Genomic DNA, 13955 nt, shown 5'->3' on the forward strand with positions numbered 1-13955 from the left:
GTGCTGGTGCCAGAAACAGGGAGAAAAGAGGGGGAATAGAGAAGGAAAGCACCAGTGCTGAAGCATGGTGGGTTTGTTGCCGCAGTGGTGTTGGTGCAGCTGCTGGGCCCTACAGCAGCCTGTGCCATACTATGGGGATGCATGTGGAGACCGACTGCAGTGCCATGACACCAGGCCCTGGCTTTTGCTACAGCAGGAGTGTAGGAGCCACCTTCTCTATCCTGGTGCCATCCTCAGAGACATGAAATCAGTATTTCTGGCCACATACTTGGATAAGAGTTAGATTGGACCCTAAAAATCTTGAATGGCACTGAAGCTGAGCATGAGCTCTGTCAAAATTAAAACATTTGACCTAAAAATGGAAGAGAAAGCATGTGTGTATAAATGACAGCTATGAAAATATACCCATCAACAAGCCATTTTGCTCATCTTCCTTTCCAGTTTTCATTTACGTGTCACCTGGTATCTGCGAGGGGCCAGTTTGCTGTTAGGAGCTGCAAGCACCACCTCAAGCCAAAGAACAATAATTAGGGAATGCAAAAACCCTCTAAAGCATGAGTTCATGTTCTTGCTATGGCTGCAGTGTTTGTTCTGTAAGTGACTTGGATAATGGCTGTGCTGTCAAATGCAGACTCTCAAGGTTCGTAGTCTACACTGAATAAAGCGAGGATGATGCAGGCAACTGTAGACATTTAGATGACCTACATTTTACCAATTTATGTCAAAATGCATTCAAGGAAGACATTTCAGCAAAAAAGCCAACAATGCGATGCAACAAAATACTTCATTCAAAGAACATAACTCAATATTTCAACAGATGAGCTGTTTTCTAGAGTAAACAGGCAGTTATTTGTCTGCTGCACAGGGAAATTACCAGACTCATCTCTGATAGGAAGGACAACTCACATTGTTCCCCCCAGATTATAAGACCATATTTGGAAAGTGTAAAGAACTGTTGATCTAAGAAAATTAAATATTTTTCTTTATTTCAATGTCACTTGCTCCAATTCAAATGCAAAAAGCAATTCAAGTCAATACATGCATATGAAAAGAGAAGGAAGTAGTTCAGAATAATTATGTTGGAGAAACTCAAATTTGGCTTGATTATAGTTGTTAAAAAAGCCTGTTGTTCCCAATGTAATTTGAATGCATAGGAAACGTATGGAGAGAAGGGCGTAGCGCGATGTCCATTTTTCAGATTAAATTGAAAAGATGGGAAAATGATGAAATAATTTTACTGTACCACGGTGGATTTTTCTAAAAATCTTCATTGCATTTTTTTTTTTAATTAAATCCACTGTTTTAATTTTGTGGATGATTTGTCAGAGTAAGTGTGTGCATGCAAATGACAGAAGGAAGGAGCTTACGATACTTAGAGTCGGCAAGCTTAAGTCTGCTTTCTTAAAAATACCAGTGCTGGTGGCAATGGTAGCAGCTCTCTTTCTCTACACTCTGTCCATTGCGATTCATTTGTTATTAAAAATTTAAAAAGCCTCTCCAGACATCCTGGGATGATTTTCTGCAGGTCCCTATGTTTATGTCAATGGGCCCATATGCAATCGTAGCTCATAAAAGACCTTTGTAAATGCAGATTCTGGCACAAGGGACACAAAAGAAGTAGAAGGTCATGGTCAAAATTTGTTTCCTGCATCACTGCTGCTATAAATGCAAGACTATCTTGCACTTTCAAAGCAGAATTTGGCCTTTAATTTGTGGTGTCTCATTCTTTTTGATTATGAAACATTATAGTAACACACAGGCGTTTATTGTAATTCCTTTGCTATGCATATGCTTGCTTTTTTACTTCCCCATAGACTTCTTACTGCCACCGTCCAAAGGAATATGTTGCTTTTTCTGTAATTAGATCTCTTTCTCTAGCCCAATCAGTGGATGCATCAAGATTTTGAGGTCTATAGGAGAACTGCTGAGAGACTTTTTATAAGGGCAGGAAGCAACAGGACAAGGGGAAACTGTTTTAAAATGGAAGAGTGTAGATATAGACTAGATATTAGGAAGAAATTCTTTACTGTGAGGGTGGTGAGACACTGGAACTGGGGCTCTGAGCAACCTGGTCTAGAGGGAGGTGTCCCTACCTATAGCAGGGGGATTGGAACTGAGTGATCTTAAAGGTCCCTTCCAACCCAAACCATTCTATGATTCTATGATTCTTTGTTTATCTCATCTGAAGATTATTTGCTGAAATAGAGGAAGCACTTTCGCTAAACCCAGTTGCTCTCTCAGTTGTTTGTTCATTGGCTCCCTTCTCCACTGGGCAATCTGGGAATTTTTGTGAGGTATGGAGATTTTCATTAAATCTTTTCCTTATAGCACTTCTATTCCAATTCTGAACCTCTTTTCTCAGCCACTTATGTTCCTGACCTTCCTCTAAACCTTTAGGAAGGTGTGGAAATCTGAAAAGCTGACCTTGTCAGCTTCTTTTACATGGGACTCCACAGAGGGGTTTTTTTGGTTGGTATTTAAGACTACTGAGAGGTTTAAAAAGGGGCTGTTTTATTTGTGGTATGAAGGAGGATTAATTGGTCTTTTAGGAAGGCTGAAAGTAAAGCTGGGAATTCAAAGGGCATAAGCAGTAGGTTTGAATGAAACTTTGGTTTGCCTCTTGTCTGTGGTTAAGTGGTCTCTCTTGTATTTAATTTCACATCTGTTTCTGGACTCAAAGATGAAAAGGGAGTCAGTCCTTGAGTGGAAGTGTTTATGGATGGATTCCTCCCATATTTTTGTGTTGTTCATTGCATAGGGATGATTGTGTGTGTCAATTTAGGATGAAGATTGTGCTGGCACGACAATGCTGAATTTTCTCAAGGATAAGCTGCTGCATATCCTCCACCTGAAGCCACACTCAAAAACAATGTGGAAATCAGAGTCAGGACAAGGCAATTTGCTTTATGAGCAGTGTGATTCACCAGGAGAAAACGAAAGATTCAGAGGAATCAGTCTGATGCCAGCAGAACATTAGTAACACATGAGTATTTCTCATAAAAATCCAGTTCTGACTAAATATTTTTGTTGTAAACAACTGCTGCTGAAACGATACATGAGAAGAAATATCCTACTTCATAGCAATGTTTGGAGTCTTTCTCCTTTCGCAGTACAAAAGCATCAATTTTTCTTTGGCTTTTGTAGCTTTGGCAGATAAAACAGAGGGTAGCTTGAAGGATCATTGAGTTTAACCTCTATTAGCACATGAATGCACGAAACAATATTAAAGAGAAAATAGAAACACCTCAGCATTGGATCAAATGCTCAGTTTGTATTTACAGGTTGGGCTGTAATTTGTGATGATGTTGAATGACAGGCTCTTGTTTCCTTGACTGCTAAATAAAAGAGGTAGAGATTCTGGTGGAAATAAAATCCTCTTTTTCTATTACATTTTTTCCCCCCCTAATTGCATTCAACTGTTTTTCTCTCTCTTTGGATAAAAATCTGTACCTTCTGAATTTTTTCATTTGGCTCACGGATCTTTCTCCTCAATGGCACAATTTGATAGTGCTGATTTCTTTCTACCCATCAACATGATAAATATGAAGGCATAGAATATAAACTGTTTTCTGGCATTCATGTTGATTTCAAACCCTTTTCTCTTTTTCCTTGAATAGAAAGTTTAATTAGAAGCAAGGTGAACGCTGTGACATCACGCAACTAATCTACATACTTTTTCATTCATACGCTGTGTATTTTGAGCTTTTGAAATCAACCTGTTGGTCTGCATACTTGTTCTTTTACACTGTCGTTGTGCTGGGGCAACTACTTTCTGTACTGGGGGCACTCACAGAAAGGTATTCCAACTATTTTGTGAAACACACAGTTAAGCTTTGTCCCTCCCTTCATAACCTTCAATGGTAGACATATACAAAGTGCTCCCTTGTCAAAGGTTCCAAGGCTGTAACACACGCATAGTGGAGAGATGTTGAACAGAAATCCCTGAACCAGCAATGAATGCCCAGAAAATATGTTTATGATATTATAAAAAGCCCAGTAAGGTTTATATTTGTCTCCTTGGCTTTGGAGAGCCTCAGTGAGTCTCTTATGTGAACAGATCTCATTGGATTTTGCTCTGGTTTAAATGTTTCTCACATTCTGTGGAAGGAAACTCTCAGAAACTTTATTTTCTGTTGATTGACTACTGGAAGTCTGAATTTTAAAGGCTAGTGTTACTGAGTAAAGTAAGTACAGTCACCCAGAAACAACCAAACTCTCAGCGTTTGAATATTTTCTCTTAGTTTTGTCATAGTCAGTGTATATTTCCCCAGGGAGATGGTTGAATCGCCATCCCTGGATGTGTTTAAGAGCCGTTTGGATGTGGTACTCAGGGATATGATTTAGCAGAGGTTTTTTTAGAGATGGGGTACTGGTTAGGCTGCAGTTGGACTTGATGATCTTCAAGGTCTTTTCCAACCTGGGTAATTCTATGATTCTATGATTCTATATGGGCTTCAAGAAATAACAAATCTCAAGCTCAAAACACAAAGTTTTTTGGTCAAATTATTAATTACTCAGCACTTAGAATCTAAATTACTGTTTTTTCTTGAAACACCTCATAAATGTCAAGTTTTAAAAAGAGAATATATGGTGAACAGTAAAGGGTGGAACTGCATTTTGCATGTTAGATTTAACTATGACATGGCAACAGACCTTCTGTGATTAACTGCATCGGTTAGACATTTATCTCACTGATTTATTTGGAAGTAGGCTGGAGCATGAATGTTCCTTAACCAAAGCCCAGATGAGAAGGACCCTTACATGAATAATAACTACGCAAGAAAAATAGGGGATGGTAAGAGTGATTTTTAATTAAGAAAAAAAAAACAGCACAAAACTTTTTCACAATCTGTCTTTTCTCAAGTTTTCTGTTAACAAATGTGTGGTTGCTTAGATGAACATTTGGTCCAATAAGGGGGATCTTTACCAACACAAATACGTTTGTAAGCCATACCAAGCAGCTTCAAAACCCTGTCATTTTTCAAACATAAAAACATCTTGTTTTTATGTGTGAATATAGTGAAGCTTGTAGATGAAGAACGCATTGGAGAATGACCAAGCAAGTGCAGAATCAGATGGGTCTTTTCAGTGCAGAGCCATCTGATATCACTCATGGCTCTTATTTAGATAAACTCTTTGCTTAAGATATATACTCTGTGGAGGCAAGGATGTAATAGGAACAGAACTTCTATGGGAGTAAGTAGCATAGGAAGCCCAAAGCTGCCAATGCCATCAGAGTCTTCCGTAAGTCAAACTGTGAAGCATTATACTTTAGCTAATAGCTAATTTGTCTCAAGGCATCTGACTCTCAATTCTATTAACCTTCAGGATGCCTAAACAAAAAATTATACATGTAGTGTTATGTCAAAAAGAAAATTATTTCCAGAAAATCCTCAGTTGCACAAAACGACAGAATGTTTCAACAAGCAGTGAAATAATTGCTGCTGCTGTACCTTTGTTACTATAGCAGAAGAAGATAAACCAATTTTTTCACTGGTTTCTTCAATAAAGAAAATATTCATAGAAACATAAAATCATTTGAGTTGGAAGAGACCTTTAAAGGTCATCTGGTCCAACTCCCAAATGTCTTACATGTGTGTGTATATATCTATGAAATGCATACTTCAGCACATAGCACATATTTAAGCAGAGCGAACTCCTTATTGAGACAGCAACTTCCTCAACTTCTTACGTATGATTTTGGGAACTGACATCTTCCCAGACTGAACCTTACCCAAGGCTTCTCTTGTGTGTCTGGATACCACCTGGAGCTGCAGGTGCACATGGTGCAGCCAAAGCATCATCTCTGGAGCTGGTGGGTGCTGCTGCAGCTGTTGCCACACATGAGTTTGGCTATTGTAGTGGTGGGACACATCAGAAGCCTTGCCAAGCTTGGGGTAACAGTTGGGGTAAACATGATCTAGGATCTAGCCTGGGATCTAGGCTTGCTGCAGAGAGTTGAGTCTGTTTGTGCGCTGGTGGTGATACTACAGCCCAATGGGCTGGTGGGCTGGGCCTGTGACCAGGCAGTGCAGCTACTCAGCACTCTGCTCCCAGCTGCAGTAATGAAGGTGCTTGGAATTGGTATAAAATCCTTTCTTCAACTGAGAAATTTGACAGATTTGAGTAAAATTCTTCCAAAAATACACAGAGCACACTCCCACAGAGCATGTCCACACACGCCTCCTCCTCTCCCCATGGCTATCTGACATCAGGAACCATGGCAGAAGGTGCTTGGCATCCTATAGCTGCCCCATACTTTTGAATACACCTAAATCTATAGATGGGCCAGCAAGATCTCAGTAAGAATTGTTTGCCATTCAGCCATAATGGCTTTTGGGCATGTATAGCAAGTATGAGGTTGGCAGAGCAGGTGCTGATTGTACTGACTGCAGTACAGACAGACAAATGATCTGAACCAGGTGGGGTGAGGGTGATATGATTTGCTGTTTTGCAGAGAGAGGAAAAGATTTTGGAGATGGCACAATCCATAAGTAGAAAGGGTAAACAGGAGGTGCTGCTGAAGAACTGTGGGTTTTACTTGTGGATGCAGAATGGGGTTGCTATAGGAGGAATTTACCCCTGCACTCTCAGCTGGTGGAGGACTGGCCGTCCACCCGAGGACACTGCACTAACCAGTGCTTCCATTCAGCTACTGTCAGCTGAAGTTATCTGGTTATCTCAGGCCCACATTTTTTTGTTCTCTAATGCAGTTTGGCTCTTTGCAAGAAAGAGATGGTTGCCTTACCTGGCTGTAAAAGTTCCAAACTTTTCAGCATGTGAAGAGCTTTGCAGCAGGACTGGAAAGCTGAGGGAAGATTTGGGCTGGTGTCAGAGTTGTCTCTTGCTGTCCCTGTGAAAAAAACCCTGCAAGACTTCTTGCTCCATTCTGCATGCACAGGGCTAGTGCAAAGGATGGAGCAGAAGGAAAGCAGAGAGCTGAAGCAGACTTGCAAATGCTTCAGAAGGCCACTGGTACACGGCCTGAGGGGTGTGTCAAGGCTGTGGTGAGAAAGGATACTGTCTCTAGGACCTCCTTATATTTTTGCTGCAGGTACTGGGAAATGTAGAGTAAAATGGAACAAGCTCAGCCTCCTGGGATGGGCTGTTAAATACTGCCCTGGAGAACTTGATTTTTTCCTGATGCTGCCTGAATCCCACAGAGATTTAAATCACATCACTTCACTGCCATTTTTCACAGGTGATGCCTGTGTTCTTCAATTTCTTATCTAAGCCCATCGGTCTAACTTGAAATGAGATGAAGAACATTTGGAGCTTCCAGCACAGACCAGGAGAGCTCTGCTTTTCTCCAGAGAAATATAGTACAACAAGGTACCGGGTTTGCCGAGAAAGAAAGTCATTCTCTAAATGTTTCAAATGTGTTGACCTTGTTGGCATTAAGACATGCGTACCTCAGCTCTCTATTTGCAAAATGGACATAAGGATGTCTCATCTCATAGGAACGAGGTCATTGTTTTGGGGAAATTGCCAGGGAGTATGCAGAGAAATGGGTAATTCTGTCTGTATGTCTGGATTTGAATGATAAGGTGAACGGTGAAGCACTGAACAAAGACAGAAGCAACACAGAGAGAGTTCCAGAACTGAATTGAAGCGCAAAGAAGGAAGATGACGGAACATCATGCAGTGGTGCTGAGCTGCTCCTGTGCAGCAGGGCCTGGTAACCTTGCCAGGTATGCTCAACTCTAAAGTGTGCTTGCCACAGGTGCTGGCACACCACAGGATGGCAGCCATAGAGAGCTCCAGGTAGCAGTAGGTGCACATGTATGCGGCAGGGCTGAGTTTGTGAGTTAATTTGCAATTCAAATGCAGTTACTGAGGTAGATAAATTTAATTATTTAGAGACATTCAAGCCAGATTTTGGAGTGTAACACTCATGTGTATTTGTCAAAAATGATCATTTGCTTCATTTACTCTGCAATGATTTTCATATTTGGAATTGTCACCTCAGCTCTTAAATTTGTGATGTATGGCTGGCACCGAAATATCCGAGAAACTCCAGACAAAGAATGAATACTTGGGAGCACAGTCGGTGTGCTCCTGATCCAGTCTGACAACAAGCAGGCACTATTGCTTAGCGCTCTTCCTCAGAGCTGATGCTCAGCACCATCTGGCAGGTGTACATGAGGAGAAAGCAGCATGTCAGAGAGCCAGGTTATCATCATGGCTATGTGTGTAACCATGTGGAGAAGACCAGGAACAGAAGCTGTATGTTTCATGAACAAAACCCCAGCAGATTAATTCTTCGTCAGCTAATGGGGAAATATGGCTCACCTTATTGACCTTGGTAATTTTGCTGAGTGTAACTTGCATGAGAAAGGCAAGCAGAAGCCACGAAGGTCTGGTGAAAGATCCTGGAGGAACACACTCGAGACAGAGATCAACATTACAAGCGGTCATTAAGGCAAAAATGGAAAGAAACTGAGAGTAGGCATGCAGCAAGTTTTCCAGGGGTTCACTGTCATACTAATAACTTTACAGATGCAGCATGATAAATAGTACCTAATTTTCAGCCTAAGCAAATCTGGTGCGAGCGTCTCTTAAAGGTATTTCATGCAAAGTACCACTCGGCAACTATAGGACCACAGTGATTCCTCATAATTAATCTGTTCTGCTTTCTGTGGTGAGATCAGGAGCACCAGCAAGCTTCAAAAGCACACTTGCAAATGAGAAAAATTCAGAAAAGCTTTTCTCTCAGCCCCAGTGACTGAAAAATTCAAAGAATATTGCTTATTCTTTTTAGCTGACCCCATAGCTTTGGTGAACTGTATCGTCATCTAAAGAAAAAACCTGCTTGTTCTGCTTCCTGATGGACGACTCTGATTTACTACTCCGCATACTACAAGCCATATAGTATTTCTGGAAAGGCTCTGTACTACAAATCAAATATATGATTCTGCATCATAACAAAAAATGTTTTGGGACAGTGTCCTTAAAAGTAGTCTTTATTCACTGCTTTTATTCTATCAAATTTGTCTTCTTGCTCTATCTGCTGTACATCATATTGACACATTCTTTTGCTAAAAGACTTCTAAAGGGAAACATTAAGTTTTCTTTCTTTTGCTATTTAGTGCTTGGAGACCTTGATTTTGTAAAGGGAGACCAATCTTCCTTTTGTTCTAGGGCCTAGAGAGGGATATGTTTGACTGTATGGACAACTCAAGTACATATCTGAGTTTGTTCCCTAGTTCAATCACGGTCAGAATTCAAAGCACACAGTACAGGAGACAGTAAGTCACTCTCTCTGGCTAATTAACATGACTGTATATTATCTGTCTTCCCATCCCCGGTGAGACATGTAAAGAAACCTACAAGCCTGATGTCTCCCTGTGGATTTTCATGGCTCTGGTAACTAGACTGTGTTAAAAGAAAGAATAATTTGACATTTGCACTGACAAAATAGGCTTGAAGACCCAGACACCCAATTGCATTTTAGAGTGTGCTTTTAAATGATGGTGTATCCCACTCATGGTGATCCGTAGTATGATGTGCTGAACTCCATGTGTGCCATTGCACAACCAGGGAATGGAGAACCTGATCTGATCTGATGGAAACCACAAGTTGAGAGGAAGTGGGGTTCCCCTCTGGCTTCAGGGCAGCCATGTCGTTTGGATGGGGCAGCACAAGGGCAGCCTGGCAGCCTGACTCCCTCCTCTGGAAGGCACACGTCAGGGTTACTTGAAGGAGCCAGGGCTGACAGTTGGTACTGTGCTATGCCAGAGCCTACTCAGTATAGGAAGCCCATCACAAAGAGATCATGTAGACTGAGAGATTGCAGGAAATAAGGTTACTACTGTCTGTGAGGTCAATGGGAAATGGGCAAATCTACAGCCTCCAGAAACCCTCTGGTCTCCTGCCAGCCCCTCCAGATGGCCATGGACCTCATAGGCTAACAGCACAAATGCAGTGACACTGAGTTTTTGTTTTAACTGTCAGGAGATCTTTGAACTGGTGCCACCAGTGGGGCATCTCTCATACTCTTGTGTGACTCTATTGCTACCTCAACTGACCCTTGTTTGCAGGTTGTCATACCAGACCCATCACGCAGAATGACTGGAAACTTCAACAGTCCAAGAGAAGTCTCAGTGTGAAAATCTGATTGTTTTGAACACACGCATTGTGCAGTAAGTTGTAAGTCTGAAGAGACTGAAATGATTGAATAAGTTTGGGCTACTCATAAATTTTTCAGTTTCCATAGCAGAGGAGGTGCGGGAAGTGAGCCAGAAATGGGGAGCCATGGACAGAAGGAACAAAAGCAGAACTATTGATGGGCAGTGCGGAGGTGTCAGTTTATTCATTTATTTGTTTTTTCCTGTACCACTTCCTGGCTAGTTTGCATTAGGCCCAGTATGAGTTCATGAAATATGAATGAGTGTGCAACACTTTTCAGATTAGAGTAGTTCTTGCATATAAAAAAAAAGAAAGGTAAAATATAGCATTCAATTATGCAAGAAGAGGGATAAAGTACAGAGTAGCTGACTAGAGGCAAATAGACTAAGTGCTGCAGGAAGCAGGGGTGCTGTTGATCTATCTTCTAATGATTATTAAGAACAGACAAGATATGCACTCTCCTTTTCTGGCTTCTGTTCAGTTAGATGCCATCAATAGAGGAAAGCTAACGAAAGTGGTTGTGGGGTAGGCATATATTAGTAGTGTGATGGAGGCTGCAAAGAGACAGAAGTGCAGATTCAGAAAGAGTATTGTGCTTACATTTTCTGCAATGAAAACAGCATAGATTTGAATGCTGCCACTGCTATTGATTCTCATTGACCTCACTGAGAAATACATGCAGTCAGAGACCTGAAGTTTGATTTTATATGGCTAAACATTGAAGCAAAACTGTCACTGGCTTTTCAAGGCAAAAAAATTCAATTATTGGGATTTTGAGACTGCTTACTATTTTTCTAGAGTTGTTTGAAGGTTTAGTATTATCACTGCATTTTGCCAATATCTTTTTTGTTCTTTGTTGTTGTTGTTGTTGTTGTTGTTTTCTTGTTATTGCAAACATCACAAAAGTATATTTCTACTTTTTCCACCCCCATCCCTCTTATTTCTTTACTTTTTCTCTGCTCTTTTAATCTTCCTTCTCTCCATGTGTGTTTTCTGTTCTTTCATTTGCTCTGTCCTCTCCTTCCCCTCCCTTTTTCTTTTCACCATGTAAGCTCTCTCACTTTCACATTAAAAGTCAGCAACAAATAGCAGTTTTAGATGGCCTATCTTGAGGTCAAGAAGATGAGCCTTTTCATTGGAGAACTGGAATGTTCTTCACAGCTTCAAACGACTTTTTTTCCCCCAACAATAAGTCTGAGGTGTGCTTACAAGAAAGATGAATCTTCAAACACAAACTATGTGTGTGACATTATCCACAGAAAAAGTTAAAGATGTGGTTGGAGAAGACATTTGATGGAGGGTGATACATTAAACATCTAAGAAAGTTGCTACCAATGCTTCTTGTTACTCAAATATCTTACAGAGTTCAGTTACTGTAGCCCTTAATTGTCTCCAGTGAAATTGCAGTAATAGAACTGCCTTCATATAATGTGATCATCCAAAGATCTGAGCACATTTGGAAAAAAACATTGTAGTCTTGTTCTCTGCACAAGCATTTATTCTTTGTTCCCATGAGCAGGAGGAGAGTTCTCATTGTTAGTCCGTGTGCTGTACACTACCATACTCTGATTCCAAATGGGAGTAGCTGCTGGTATGGTGATAGTTTCCTTCTGGCAAGGACTATTATAGATGAGACATGAGACTAAGGTCAGAATCTTTGTGCTTGAATGCAAACAAAGTGTAAGCAGGTAGATAACAGTGAAATAGAACAACTTGGCCAGAAATATGGAAGATGGGGAGCATAAAGGGGAGAGATGGAGTGCATAAAAGAGTGCTGCTTCTGCTCCTCTGTTAAATACTGCTTCCCTCCAGCCAATTAATTCAGAAATTGGGAGCATAAGGAGGGTCCCTAGTTTGGCACCAGCGGCAATTCCTGCTGTTCATCTTAATCCAGATGCAAGCACCCTGTTCAGAGGATCAGATTAGGAGGTTAGTGAGAGGAAGATCCTGCAGAGGCCGACTGAAAGAAGGACCTCCTGTGGCATGAAAGAATCTCTGCTTGGAGAATGGAAGGAATCTGTTGGGGTGCTTGCTTCAGGCTGCTGGAACCAACAGACAACCGTGGAGCAAAGGTACTGCAATGGAAACACACTCACAGAAAGCTGTGCTGAGAAAATTTTGAAACCAATTTGCCTTCAGATGTCCCACAAACAGAAAAAGGAACATCTGATAAATTATTCATTGTGAATTATTTGCATAGGCTGGTAGGAACTCATGAAACACCCGAAGATTGATTTACGAGAACGAAATGGAGAAAATCTTTACAGTGGTATTTCTCTTCTTCTCAACTTCCAGTAATTGTCTCTCTGGTGAATGAATTTGCTTCCTTCTTCGGCTGTTATTCTCTACTTCTTGGACTACTTTATAGAATGTTTTACAGCAGAGATTTCCTGTGAACCAAAGAGCCTGGGTTTCATAGCTGTATATTCAAGTGTGTCAGAAAACAGTAGAAGGCATCATACTTCCTACTCGTACTTGTGGCTGAATTGCTACAAATTTTTAAATTGCCATACTTAAAAGTATTAAATACAGATACATAAATCTCCCATTTTTTTAAAACACAGCTCAGCCTCGACAGGCCAAGAACCCAGCTTTTACATTAAGTAATATGAAAAACCATTCTGAGTGCCTCTGTTTCAGAATATCCAAACTGAGCCAATTTAAAGGGACATAGCCAGGGGCAACCTAAATCATTATGCCATACTCAAGTTTGAAAATACTGGATTTTACATTTGTGTTTGTAGAAAAGAGGCTGAATCTTTATCCAAGATGTTTCAATTGATTTTTTGGTGTAACTTGTTCTTGAAACCCTAGTAAGAATGCTTCCACAGGCAGCCTAGGCAGCATATTCCCACTGTGTACCTATTCTTGGAATTAAAATGTGGAAATTAAATTATATTTGCTGCAAATTAAGCTGATTTTGTCTTACTCCACCTTCAGAGAGTGTGACAAACATTTGATACCTGTTGTTCTTGTATATCCTTTTCATATAGCACAGTATTATTGTAATTTTCCTTAAATTAATCTCTACTTGGCTAAGCAGGTTTTCCCACAGAAGGTGCATTTTCCCAACTCCTCATTTTCATTCACTTCTGTACCCTTGAAGTGTTGTGCCTGAAGTCTTTAGCCAAAGACTTGCCTTCAAGGTAAATAGAAAAAAAAAAGCCTTCCATGTCATCTATATGTTATCGTTTAGATAAATGTAGCAAGGATTAGTTTTTGTGGTTTTGTAACTAATTTTCAACGAAGCAGGGAATGAGTGCAACCTCAGATCCTCACCTACAGAACTACCGCTTGGCTGATTTTCCCATGTCTTGTCTCCATGCCACTGAATTCTCTCTGCTTGTGGACTTGTCTCTTCCGAATTTCTCATTGTCGATATCGTATCATTCTTACAATGTGCCAAGTGCCTTTTGACTTCTCAATTCAACCGCTGAAATCGGGTAGTCCTTTCAAACTTAGTACTACAGAAACTACATTATTAATATCCTCTCCCTTCCATGATTACTATGCTAGCAGTTGTGGAAACACTGAACGTAGTTGGGCCTGGACAGCCCATGTGAGATCTCCCTTCCATGTGTCTGCTAAGTAAAATGCTGAGTGCACAAAATATGTGCAAACACACACATGCAGTGCAAGTGCGTAGCAAGAAGGTAAGGAGGTTAGGTTTAAATTTAGCATAATATTTTATATTGTAGTGCCATTTGGCACTGTGATTGCTTTGTGTTCAGAGCACAGACTGAAGCTTCTACCACAAAATACCGTGATTCACTGACCGTTGAAAATAATGATACGGCGTCTCTACAAATGATGTAATTGTAGCACTC

The sequence above is a fragment of the Excalfactoria chinensis genome, chromosome 1 (assembly GCF_039878825.1).
Source record: "Excalfactoria chinensis isolate bCotChi1 chromosome 1, bCotChi1.hap2, whole genome shotgun sequence".
NCBI classification, from domain to species: domain Eukaryota; kingdom Metazoa; phylum Chordata; class Aves; order Galliformes; family Phasianidae; genus Excalfactoria; species Excalfactoria chinensis.